This window comes from Enhydra lutris, unplaced genomic scaffold (assembly GCF_002288905.1).
Source record: "Enhydra lutris kenyoni isolate GAN:26980312 unplaced genomic scaffold, ASM228890v2 scaffoldscaffold20, whole genome shotgun sequence".
In the NCBI taxonomy this organism is placed as follows: Eukaryota; Metazoa; Chordata; class Mammalia; order Carnivora; family Mustelidae; genus Enhydra; species Enhydra lutris.
In genome coordinates, this window is record NW_019154104.1 from 23,957,584 (window position 1) to 23,970,330 (window position 12,747).

Consider the following 12,747-nt stretch of genomic DNA (forward strand, 5'->3'; position numbering starts at 1 on the left):
ATGGGAGTTCGCCTCTTCCACAGCTGATTGGGGAGCATGGCAGACTGGGGAGCACAGCAGACTGGGGCTACTGGGTTTGTCTCTTGGAGGCATCTCGTCACTGGTTCTCAGAAGCTGGATACCGAGTGAGACCTCCCGCCTTTCCCAGAGCTGCCTGGAACGAATGCTGCTCCCAGAGACACCTTGGCCAGGCAAAGCCTCTCTCCAGGCTGCTTTGCCACCTGTAAGATTGGGTGAGAGTGTGTCTAAGGGAGACCCCTCCCCAGTCTGACATTCTTAGACCAGGGCCGGGACAGCTTGGTCTACCTGGAAGGCCCTGGTTTGGTTTTATTGTGTCACGGCGTGGAATCCTCCTAGCAACCCTACAGCCCTGGAAAGAATTCACCTCCGGAGGTCTGCATCAGTCTATCGGTTTGGGTAAAAGTTGACGGTCAAGAGCAACCTGCGAGCTGCGAACAGTGGTCCGCAAACTAACTCTCAGTTTCAGAAAAGATGCTGCTGTGCGGTCAACAAACACCGAGGGTCGCTGTTTTCCAGCAGGGACAGGAGAGGGGACAGGAGGCTCTGAGGGAGGGAAGGTTGGGAGTGTGAGAAGGATTTGGCTGCGGAATCAGTGAAGGAAGTTCCGTACCCTCGTACCCTCGGGCTGAGTGTGGTCGCGTCCCTACAAGCAGTTTAAACAAAGAAGAAACGAGGCGGAAGCTTGCTTTTGGTCGGGCTTTTGGTTGGGTTTGAGAAGGCCAAGGTCATGGGAGGGCTCAGAAGCAGAAGGGAACACGAGGGGAGGAGCTTTCAGTTCTGGTGAGAACATGGACTGCAGGACCCTCATGGGTCCACAGGCCAGGCTACGAGGTTTGGACTTGGGTCCGGAGGCCACACATAAGGATGTCCTAGTCCTCCTGGGTGGCTATCCCAGGAGCCCAGACTGGGGCCTTAAAACAACAGACATTTATTTCTCACACTTGGGGAGACCGACAGTCTGGTGAGCGTCTGCTTCCGGTTCATAGACAGCAGTCTTCTCCTTGTGCCCTCACGTGGTGGGCGACACAGCTCTGTGGGCTCATTCTTATCAGGGCACTAATCCCACTCATGGAGGATCTGCCCTTGTGACCTCCTCCCCTCCCCGAGGCCTCTCCTCCTAAGACACTGGGGGTTAGGATTTTACCATGTGAATCTGGGGTGGGAGGACTCATTCATTCCATCCCTTGCAAGGAGCCTCTCAGATTCTTAATGTTTCTCAGTTCTTCTTGCCATGACATCGGCTTTCCAGGGAGATCTAAAGTGACCCATCACTCTCCCTGTATTGTGGACACACGCCAGCCCAGTGATTCTTAGATTCGAACCATCCTCAAGAAGGCTTGTGAAAACAGAGTGTGGCCGCCCAGAGCTTCTGATGGCACAATCTGGGGTCTTAGAGGCCTTAGAATTTGCATCTCTAATACGTCCCCAAGAGAGGCGGATGCCGCAGGGCCCAGGGCCACAGTTTGGGAACCGCTGCTTTAGAATAATGGCAAATTCTCAATGCCTAGCCTGGCTCTGCTCCTCCTGGAGCACCAGCTCCCCCTGGCCGGACTTCAGTGTCCCCTCGGCATGATGGGGCTGCGTGACAGTCCCCACCCTGTCTAACCTCCTGGTAGGGACTGGACATACACCCTTCTATATGCCCAGGGCATGGTTCTCTGGCTTCCTGGCTTTGTCTGTGAGGGCCCATGAGGGAAGGGGGCTCTTGTCCGCCTGTCCCCTGCCATTTGCATGCTGGGCACCGGTCGTGCATTTGTAGGTCTGCTCCTGGTGTTCTGTCACACTCCTCAGGGAGGACGACGATCAGAACATATGCCTGGGGTGGCAGGGGCCTGGGCATCAGTCCGCATTTGCAACGGGCAGCCCAATGTTTTAGGAGCTCCCAGCCTTCCCCATGAGGGGCTTGGGTCACGAAATCAACAGAAGGGGCGCTGGGCTCAGCGGTGCTTCTGCAGGCATGTCCCGCAACACTGGGGTTCGTGCTTTCTGGGCTTTCATGGCCAACAGCTGTCTCAGCCCCAACCTCATACATTTTCAAATGCTTTCTCTTGGGTCCCATGTTAGCTGCAAAGAGACCTTCAAGTGCATTTGGAGAAAAAAGCAGGGGTTTGAGTTCCTTATGAAATGTCACTTCATTTGACTGCCCGTTTAGACCCTGAGACCCCAAGACACCAGGTGGCCCAGGGCTTGGACACTCTGTGAGACCGTGAGCTCATTATCTGCCAACGGACTTCAGCTTTAAGTAACTCCCAGTGTGAGAAAATTCTTCCTACAGACCATCCTGGGAAAGTTGTGTTATTGACAAGTGGCTGGTGCTGAAGAAATTGGCTGTGTGATAGGAAAATAAAATTATGTCCTCTTTTTAGACCATATACAGTAGGACATTCCAGTTCCATTGGGTGGTTGCTTTCCAACTTCCATGTTCCTTAAACCACCACGACACTTGCTAACCATGGAGATACCTAGAGCCTGTTTTCAGAGATGCTGATTCTGGGTGGGGGGCCCAGGAATCTGCATTCTTAGTAAGAACTGGGGCAGTTGCAATGAGAGGGCTCTCCCACGTCAGGGTAAGAAATACTGGGTGTGTAAATGCCAAAAAAAAAAAGAAAATCTGGTCTGTGTTGACCTGCTGTTCAGTCAGGAAGCACGAAAGCCACAGAAGGGAAACCTGAAAATAATCTGACTGCATAAAAATTTAAAATGTGGGGCGCCTGGGTGGCTCAGTGGGTTGAGCCTCTGCCTTCGGCCCAGGTTATGATCTCGGGGTCCGGGGATGGAGCCCCGCATCGGGCTCTCTGCTCAGCGGGGAGCCTGCCTCCCCACCCCCCCGCCTGCCTCTCTGCCTATTTGTGATCTGTCAAATAAATAAATAAAATCTTTTAAAAAATTAAAAATGCATCTACCTTGGAACACATCAAAATATCTGAAGACAATAAACTGGGGGGAAATGATGCTACATCTGGAAAAGGATCAATGATTTTGATATTTAAAGAGTGCTCACAAAGTAAGAAAAAGACAATTGTTCATATTCAGAAAATCACAAAATAAAAATGGCCTATAAACATGAAACATTTGGGCGCCTGGGTAGCTCAGTGGGTTAAGCCTCTACCTTCCGCTCGGGTCATGATCCCAGGGTCCTGGGATGGAGCCCCACATCGGGCTCTCTGCTCAGCGGGAGAACCTGCTTCCCCCTCTCTCTCTGCCTGCCTCTCTGCCTACTTGTGATCTCTGTCTCTCAAATAAATAAAATCTTAAAAAAAAAAGAAACACTTTTCACCTCACTAAAAATAAGATTAAATCACATAATTTCTGCCCATAAGAAAAAATTAAGGTAATACGCTAATGCTTATAAGATAGGCTAGTGTCTAAACCTTTACACTGTTTGCATAAACTTTCTGGAAAGCAATTCGACTGGAGGTCTCAAGGGGCTTAAAAAAATGTTTATGTCCTTTGGCTCCATAATTCCAAGCCAAGAAATTTAATCTAAAAAAAAACAGAGCTATTTGGTTCAAAATTGACAGAGAGCCCAACTCAACTTCACTTAAGCCAAAAAGGGAATGCACTGGCTTATAAAACTGAAAGGCCAAGGACTCTAGCTTCAGGCACAGCTTGATCAGGGGCTCAAAGTCGACAGAATTCGGTCTCTGGGCTCTGTTCTACCTCTTGGCTTCATTCTCCGGTTCCAGGTAAACAACCCCGGCTCCGCATTCTCCAAAGCGGAGGTCAGAGGAAGAACGAGAGAAGGCCCCTTGACAGTAAGTCCCAGGGCAAGTCCCAGGGTTCACTCTGATTGGCTCGTCTTGGGTCAGGTGTCTCTCTATAAACAAATCCCTGATTGGCCAGGCTTGGGCGATGCATCCAATCCTCAACTAATCTCTGTAACTAGGGGGAGATCCATCCTCTGATTGGCCAGGCCTGGGTCAAATTTTTGAGTTTAAGTGAGGTGGTACATCATTTATGACTAGGTTCCGTCCTCTGGAGCTGGTGCTAATGCGTTATAAACTACATGGGCTGAAAGAAGGGGACATGTGGCTCCCCCGAAGGGACACCAGGCCACTGTGATCACAGGGAGGTGGGCCCTGACGCTGGGCGGGCAAAACCCAGAAACGCCGGTTACAGGTACCCGCGGAGTGTTTAGACCAAGACGTCCATCGCATCGTTACTTGAAGTAACCAAACTGCACACGACCTCAGTATCTCAGAGGAAGAGTTCAGCCAATAATGCCCAAACGTCGTGATTTTATAATTCTGCAGCCATTGTTACGTGTTTTCAAACATAGTATAAGGATGAATATAGGATGTAAAGTTCAGTGAAAAAAAAAAAGGAGGGATTTGAAAAATAGAATCTAAGCCCATTCGGTAAAAAATTCTATAGGGATCTAAAAAAATAGAATCCAAGCCAAATTTGGTTAAAGTCCTCTGTATAAAAGAGTGGAAGGATATGTACTAAACTAGTGCTTCTGAGCGGGAGCGTCATGGCCCTCGGGAGGAGGGGGCGTTAATATCCACCTAGTGCAAGACATCAAGTCAGAGGTCCCAGGTGTCCCCTCCCCCGCGGCGGTGTCTACTTCCACGGGCTTGCCAGAGGCTCATAGTGCGCCGAGGACTCCTCTCCATCTCTTGATTCGAGGTTGACCATGTGACTCGTTTTGGCCAATAGGCTATTAGTGCATTATGACATAATCAGAAGCTGAAAACATGATTCCCCCCACCCCCACCAACCCTCACCCGCAATGGGACTTATCACCAGTGAGCTCTGCCAAGGGGAGACTATACCTGCCAACCCTGAATGAGAAATAAATGCTTATAATTGCCAGCCAGTGAAGCCAAGGTCGTTGGTTACACAGTATCATAGCAACAGCTGCTGGACACACCTGCACCTCCTTCAAATTCCATGATCCCTGCAACCCAACCATCACCAGTGTGTGGGGAGCCAGTCCACCTGATGGGCATGAACTGTGTTCCTAAGGAGTGCTGGGATGGTCAGAAGAGGCTAAGGGCTCTGTTCTGCCATGTTTACCATGGTTAGCTTTGGATCCCAGGACTCTAATCTTTCGTTTTCTTTTTCATGCTTTTGTATGTATATTTTCTGGAGCTTCTGCAATGAGCATGATTCACTTTTTTTTCTTTAAAGATTTTCTTTTTTTATTTGACAGAGAGGGAGGAAGCCCCATGCAGGACTCGATCCCAAGACCCCAGGATCAGGACCCCAACCGAAGGCAGACACATAACAGACTGAGCCATCCAGGCGCCCCCATGTTTCACTTTTATAACTAGAGAAAGAAAGCTTTACTGAAAAAATGGAAAGACTACTGGACACTAACTCTTCTTGGCATTTCACTGATACTTCCTTTGGTGTCCCTGAGAAAAAGGCTGGCTGTCAACTCACCCACCTACAGGACCATCTTCAAAACTGAAGACAGGGTTTTTGGCTCCCTGAATACTGTCTTTCCTCCAAGTTCAGGGACTCTGGCTCAACTCTGAATTAGTCCCCATCAGTCTCTAGACTTAAAATGTGGTGTCTTATGCTGAGTTCCATTCCCCAGGTAAGGAAGGTGGCCGGATGGGGATGACAGGAAACATATGGAAGGAGCTATCTTGCCACGGGCCCTGCTACAAAGGCGCCAGACCTTCCAGCCTTCACTCCCAGCCCCCCACCCAGGGAGCGATGTCCTGCCCAGTCCTGCTCTTGGCCTGGGAACAGCTGGGCTACTTCAAGGCTTGTGTTCCTGGCCCCAGCATGCACCCCACTGCTGTTATGAGGCATCTCCATGCCCTTTGGTGCCCCCTTGTTCCTGGCCACCAGCTGCGTGGGTTGTCTGCACTGCTCGGTGCTGTGTGAGGCTCTGCATTCTGAATGCAGACAGTGGGAGCCCTGGGTTCCCAGCTGCTCTCCAGCACCATGGAACGGGACACACGAGGGCTGGAGCTGCCGCTCTGTGGTTCCTCAGCCTCCATGCCTGCTGGGCTTGGTGCAGAGCCAGGGATGGGAGAGGCGCGTGAGTGAATCAGGAGAGCTGGGCTCCCATGGTATGCCCGCAGTGAGCACCTGCCAATGCAGAACCAGAATGCTGCTTACAGGCCACTGTACCTCCCCACGTCCTCCCTACAAGTCAGGAGCTGGGAAGTATCAGTTTCTGGGTCCCATATTCCAGAAAGGGAAGCTGCAGCTCCATGGGGATGTGACTGGTCCAAGGTCGCGTGGCCACTTAGTGGTTGAGTAGGGCTGGGAGCCCCAGTCCATTGGCTCCAAATGGAACAATTGTCCTTGTAACTGGGAACGGTTTGGTAACAAAAAGAACATGAAGAACAGAAGCTAACAGGTGCTGGATGCTGGCTGTGGGTGGTCAGCCTTCCAACCCTGAGAGCGAGAGTCCCCACTTTCCAGACGAGGGGAGAGGCTCAGAGAGGTGAAACGCTCGCCTAAGGTTGCACAGCCCAGGGGACAAGACCCGTAGCTGTCTCCTTAAAGGACACATAAGCGAGAATCGAGAACTAGAGCAGGAGTCGTTCCAATCTCTAACAGTTCCAGAGGGAATGGAGAGAGCGTGTGCAGACCCCTGCCACCCCAAGTGTGCTCCAAGGACCTACAACCGGGGCATCCCCTGGGACTTGTGAGAAAGGCATTTTAGCAAGATCCCCGGGGATCCCCGTTCACAGTGAAGTGCTGTCTCCTTTGTTCTGAGCACGGAGCTTGGAATCCTCCTCCTTTGGGGATGTGACTCTGAGATGGCTCCCAGCCTTCAGCGTCCAGGGGCTCTGCTCAGAGGCTGTGACCTGGGAGAAGCAATGCCTCCAGCCAGAGCAACCCCAAGCTCAAGATGCGGGGGGCGGGGCGTGGAGTGGCCTGTGCAGGGGGATAAGCTGCAGTCTGAGTGTGTGATCTTCGGGAGGTCCCTTCTGCCCCGCCCCTGCCACTTCCAGCCTCACCTCCTCCAGGAAGCCTCCCCAGCTGTCCCTGCCATAGGCAGAGAGAGCAGAGCCCACCTGGGGGCTCCCAGCTTCTGGTAGAAAGTTTCTCTGTTGCACCTGCTTGCTTGTAGATGTCTCTTAGTCATTTACGCTTACACTCCCCCACTGGAAGGAGACGTTCTCAAGAGAAAGGCTAATCTTTTTCTGTTTCTATGTTTGTTTTTATGTGTCTTTTATTAAGGTAGATGTGACATATAGCATTATATTAGCTTTGGGTCTACCAGACAGGGCTTCATCCTCACCACCTGCCCCAGCCCCAGTGTGCAGTCCGGCACAGTCTCCTTCTAGACTCAGTGTAATGATGAATGAATGTATGTCTTAAACAAAGGAGTGAATCTCTAAGTGAAACTTTTAAGGAACAGGGAGGAGACAAAAGTGAGGGGTCCACAGGGGGGCAGAGGAATCTTGGCTACCACTTGGTCCTCAGGGTCATCGTGTCTTCTGCTCAGGGCCCACTACTTCCCCGGGGGAGCCCTAATAAACTGGCCAAGAGCTTAGGAGCTCTCCAGGGGAACTGTGCAGGGAAGAGCTCCCTGACCCCACTCTCCACAGCATCACAGATCACAAGGATGCTGAAGCTAGTCACCCTGGGATACTACCAAGGAATGAGGGGAAAAGGGAGCTGGGGGCTGCCAGCATCCCCAGACCCAGGATGGTGCCCATCTCTGGGGACCCAGCAGAGCCTTGTTCTCGTTCGAGCTTCTCGGGCCTCATGGCTCTTAACACATAGAACTGGGATGGATGGGGTGGAAGGGAATAGGAAAATGGGATGGACCCCGTGTGTGTGTGTGTGTGTGTGTGTGTGTGTGTGTGTGTGTATGAGCATGCATATTTATATTTAATATTTACATTCCTGTCCATTACTAATGTATTCACAAACGGCTGGATAGATTACCTAGAGGATGGGTTTGGGAAGATTTGACTAAAAATAAGATCCTACACTCTCTAGAAAATTGGCTTATGGAGGTCAGGAGCTCTCAAATTGTTTTGTTCCAGTTCACATAGAATAGCACATCATTTGTGGTGACCAGACGGTTCAGTTGGTTAAACGTCTATCTGCATTCAGCCCAGGTCATGATCCCAGGGTCCTGGGTTCAAGTCCCTCATTGGGCTCTCTGCTGAGCAGGGAGCCTGCTTCCTCTCCCTCTGCTATTCCCCCTGCTTGTGCTCTCTCTCTCCTTCTTTCTCTCTGTCAAATAAATAACTAAAATCTTTTAAAAAAAAGAATTAGCATATCATTTTAAAAGTTTTCAGAAAATTCATCTAAGACCGTTATAGGATTTTTACTATCCTATTATATTGAATTTTGCTATCAAGTCCCGGATAGGACACAGTAGGGGACAGGGGTGCGCCCATATTCCTGTCATCTTGGGTTTCACCTTTTTCCTGTAATCTCATATAAGAAATTATTCTGGCCAAAATGCTGCCACCTAGAAGATGCACCCATTTTAATTCTCCTTCAGCAAGTGGTGAGAAGACGAGAATCATGAGTGGAAAAGCCAATCTGAGAGGAACATGGGCTCCAACTTCTTCTGGGAGGGACAGGGTTTTTCTAAGAAATGAATACTTCAACTCAGAGAGGCACAGTGACTCGTTCCAGGTCACACAGCCCCCAGGTGGCACAACCCAAATCTGGCTGACCTCGGCGCTAGGGCACTTTTTCTGAATAAAGTTTCTAGAACTTTCCCCTAAATGCCTCTCATGACCGAGGAGAGTGAACCCAGACTTTTTTCAGGGACCTGGTGCTCAGGCCTGAGGGGAACCGAACATCTTTGCACATTTGTGTTTCATTGGAAAATTTTATACAAGCTAATTCGCATTTATGTTTCATAATATGTTATTCTTGTACCAAAAAAAGAAAAAAGAAAAAAAAATAGCATGTTTTCTCCCTGCCAAAATCTTTGAGGACAACAGATGATCCAGGAAAGCTGCTCTGTGTTTCTGCTGCACTTCGCGTTCTCCCTGGCGGAGCTTGGGGGGCGGGGGGCCTCTGGGGTCCGGGCAGAGGAGCTCCATTATCTGTAAACACAGGCTCTCCAGAGGCCTAGAGAGTTTCCAGGGATCACAGAGCCCTGAGCTTTTCTATTCTTCATGTCCTGGGAGATGCCATTCACGGGACTCTCTCAGGCCCTGAGCTCTGCTTGGGCTCACTGAGGCTGTACTGTCTCGCGCTGACTCCCCCATGGCTCCTTCCCCTGGGCGGGCACATCTCGGTGTCACCCCAGACCCTCTGTCCTGCCACTCCACACCCGCCGGCCGGCTGCCAGGTCATGCCCATGTGGCCTTCCCCGACCCTGCACACTTCCCTATTCTGCGCACTCACTCCTCATCCCTGCAGGCCCGTCTCTGGCCCAACCATAGCAGTACGTGCTGTGTACCCCCAACTCAGCACACTGTCCTCACCTAGTCCCTGTGCTCTGGGATCTGCCCCGAGGCAGGCACACAGCAGTCATCATGCCCTGTGATCCACGGCAGGACAGAATCACAAAGTGCTGAGAAAGAGACGAATGCTGGGGGCAGGGAAGAGAAGGACAAATGTCACCTCCACTAACTCATCCTTGAGACTTCAGCCCAAAACTCACCTCCTCTGAGAAGAATTCCCTCCCCTCCAGATGAGACCAGGGCCCTCAGTTACGGGCTCCCACCACACCCTGTCTGCTTTTTGTCCTAGCACTTGCCAGAATTTGCAATTAGACATTATCTTGTCTGACTACAGCAGTACTTAGGATGGTGGGGTGGAACCCCTACTGTGTCTCCAGAGGGAGCCTGAGGAAGCAACAGGGGTCACTCACCCACAAAGCAACCCAGAAATACAAGTATCATTAACCCCATTTCACAGAGGAGTAGACTGTGGCTGAGAGCAAGAAGGGCTGTCTTAGTCATCTAAGGCTATGTAAGAAATCACCCCAAAATTTCACTGGAAAAAATGAACATTTATGACCTGCTTATTATTCCTGGGGTCAGGCATCTGGGCAGGGCTGGGCAGGCATCTGGCTCTGCATCTGTCCATGAGGCTTCAGTCCAGTCTCATAACTGGGACACACTGTCCAGGAGCTGGGCTCTCTGCCCCACATCAGCATGGCGAGGACCGGGTCGGGACTGGCAGCTCCCACCAGTCCCAGGACCCCTACCCTGCCTGGGCCTCAGCTTTCTATAAACCACACCCACTGCTCTCTCCTCCCGTGGAAGCCTGATAGCACTCGCCCCCTGGCCCCGGGGGTTGCTGGGGTCCAACATTTGCTCTCCGAGCTGAAGACATGTTAGCTCTCAAACCCCAGACCTAGGGGAACACATGGATGGGCAGTCGGCTAGAGCCCTGGGCCATCTATCACCCTCCTGGGGCTGTGAGTCCTGTTTAATCTGAGAAGTGAGCAGAGATGTGGGGTAAACCTAGCCTGATAAATTTCTCTCTCTCCCAGATTGCCTTGTCTCACACTTGGAAAGCCTGAGCAGCCTGGACCCCACTTTGAGGTTACAAGGAAGATCACAGTCCTTTCGTCTTTCCCACAGTAAAGTTAACTCTCACTGGGTGTCCCCTCTCCTGGGGCTGGTGGAAAATTAAATCTCAACTGTTTGGCGGGGGGCAGGGGGTTCCCACCCCATCCTCCGCCAACCCTTTTGGGGTAGTGTGGTCCTGGGCAGTGGGTTTAGTGGTGACATCCCCAAGACAATGGAGGCTGAGTGAGGGCAGTGGTTTTCGTCCGTTTTGTGCACAGATGTGCGTATCCGAGCAGGTCGTGCATCCGCCCATCAGACCTGCAGTGAATCTTTGGGAGTGTTGAGTGGACGGCCTCTGGTGCTGTTGCTGCGCTCCTTGACCTAATATACACAGTGCCTTGAAGGGAGGGACAGAAGGGATCTTCACCAGCTAGGTCAAGATCCTGTGTTCCCTTGGGCGGTGCCAGCAGGTGATGCCAGAGTGAGAAGTGCCCCTGTTCTGGGACACCTGCTTCCACCCCTTCCCCCAATCCAGAATGTTCTCCCGTTCAGCCAGACCTGCCTCCCCATTCTCAAATCTCCCAACTTCCATTGTTTTTCCTGGAAATATCTTTTCTGCAAAATAAAGGCTCTTCTTCCACCCTGCCCCCAGCGGGGAGTGGGGGGGCAGGGATGGGAGGTGGGGGAGACAGGGAGGCTCCCAGGAGACCGGGGTTGGGGAGGGGAGGGGGGCTAACTCCATCTCCAGCTCTGATTCTTCCAGATCTTCCCCAGCAGGGAAGGACACACAGGTTTGTATCTCAACCAGCTTTCCAGCTCAGAGTGGCAGCTCCGCATGAAGGAGTGGGGAGAAGCCAGGAGGACGGCGAGAGCACAGAGGTGAAGCACTTAGAACCCTGTGGGTTCCTGGGCTTCCCAAGGATCATTCTTATCTTGCTCCCTTCAGGCTTAGTCACACAAGGATAAAAAAGACTCAGGCCCTTCTACCGTGCAAAGCCCACATATATTGGGCACTTACTGGATACTAAGGACGGTATCAAGTGCTTTTCAGGGTCATCTCATTTAGTCTTTGCAACTGACCGAAATGGGTACAAATACTCCCACTTTACAGACAAGGAAACTGAGGCGCAGGGAGGAGTGGCTTGCCTAAGAGCTATTACAGGAGAATCACAACACGAATATTCTTGATGCCACTGTCCATACCTATAATTATCATATCCTCCTGCCCCTGACAGGTCACAGCCACGAGGGATCCACACCATAGAAGAACAATGGACAGAGTGGAGGACATTCAGAGGAATTCATGTCCAGCCCAGCCATCTGGGAGGGCTTCACACAGAGCCTGGGAAACAGGTGCACCCGAGGAGCAAAGGCTGTGAGATGGGGAAGCACAGGGAAGGTTCTCGCACTTGAAACCATCCTCTTAAGTTCATGACTTAAGGAAGTGGGGAAGTGAGGGAGCAAGGGGGTGAGAAAGGTGTGTTGGGGCCGCACTGTATGTAATAATGTGGGGTCCTCCTGGGAGCACACCCAGGGCCTGGCCAGCCTGGGAAAGTTCAACTATGAGTCACGTGGGCCACAGAGCCCAGCCCTAAATGCTGGGAGACAGAGGGGGTCCAGTTCCTATGTGCCCAGCTCCTTTGCTGGAGGCTGAGACCCTAATCTCCAAACCTGTGGTCCGGCAGCAGCCTCCTCCAGACCCCTCCACCCAGACAGCCCAGCCAGCCTCCGGGTCAAAGCAGTGCAGGAAGAGGAGAGCCCATTCCGACCAGATTGTGTTTGTTTATACCCAGCTGTGGGGCAGGCCCTAAGAGGACTGTTCACAGTTCCAACTCAGACCCAGCCTGAAAACCAACTGGACTGTTTTTCTCTTCCAAGCAGCCCTCAGAGAGCTCAGGAAGAAGACTGATTGTTAGGACCAAAGAGATGACAGTTTTCCCCACTCTTTCCAGAGGCAGTTAAGGAAAAGAGTGTATTACACATACACTGAGATTCTGGATAAGATTTTTTTGTTTAAAAGGCTCATTTACTAAAAATATTTTTAAAGTATCTCTCTCTCTCTCTTTTTTGAAATTGCTCAGATTGTCCAACTCTCTCCATAAGTGAGGAATCAGAGGCCCAGAGAGGGCCTGGAAGTCACCTGAGGCCACACAGCAATGACTGGCAGTCTGCTTCTTTCTCTCCTCCCCACCTGTGCTCCTGCGTTCTCTGTCACTCTCTCTCTCTCTCTCTCTCAAATAAATAAAGTCTTAAAAAAAAAAAAAAAGAGCACTGAGCTGGGGAACACTGGGCCCTGGACTAGCTCTAGACTCTGCCA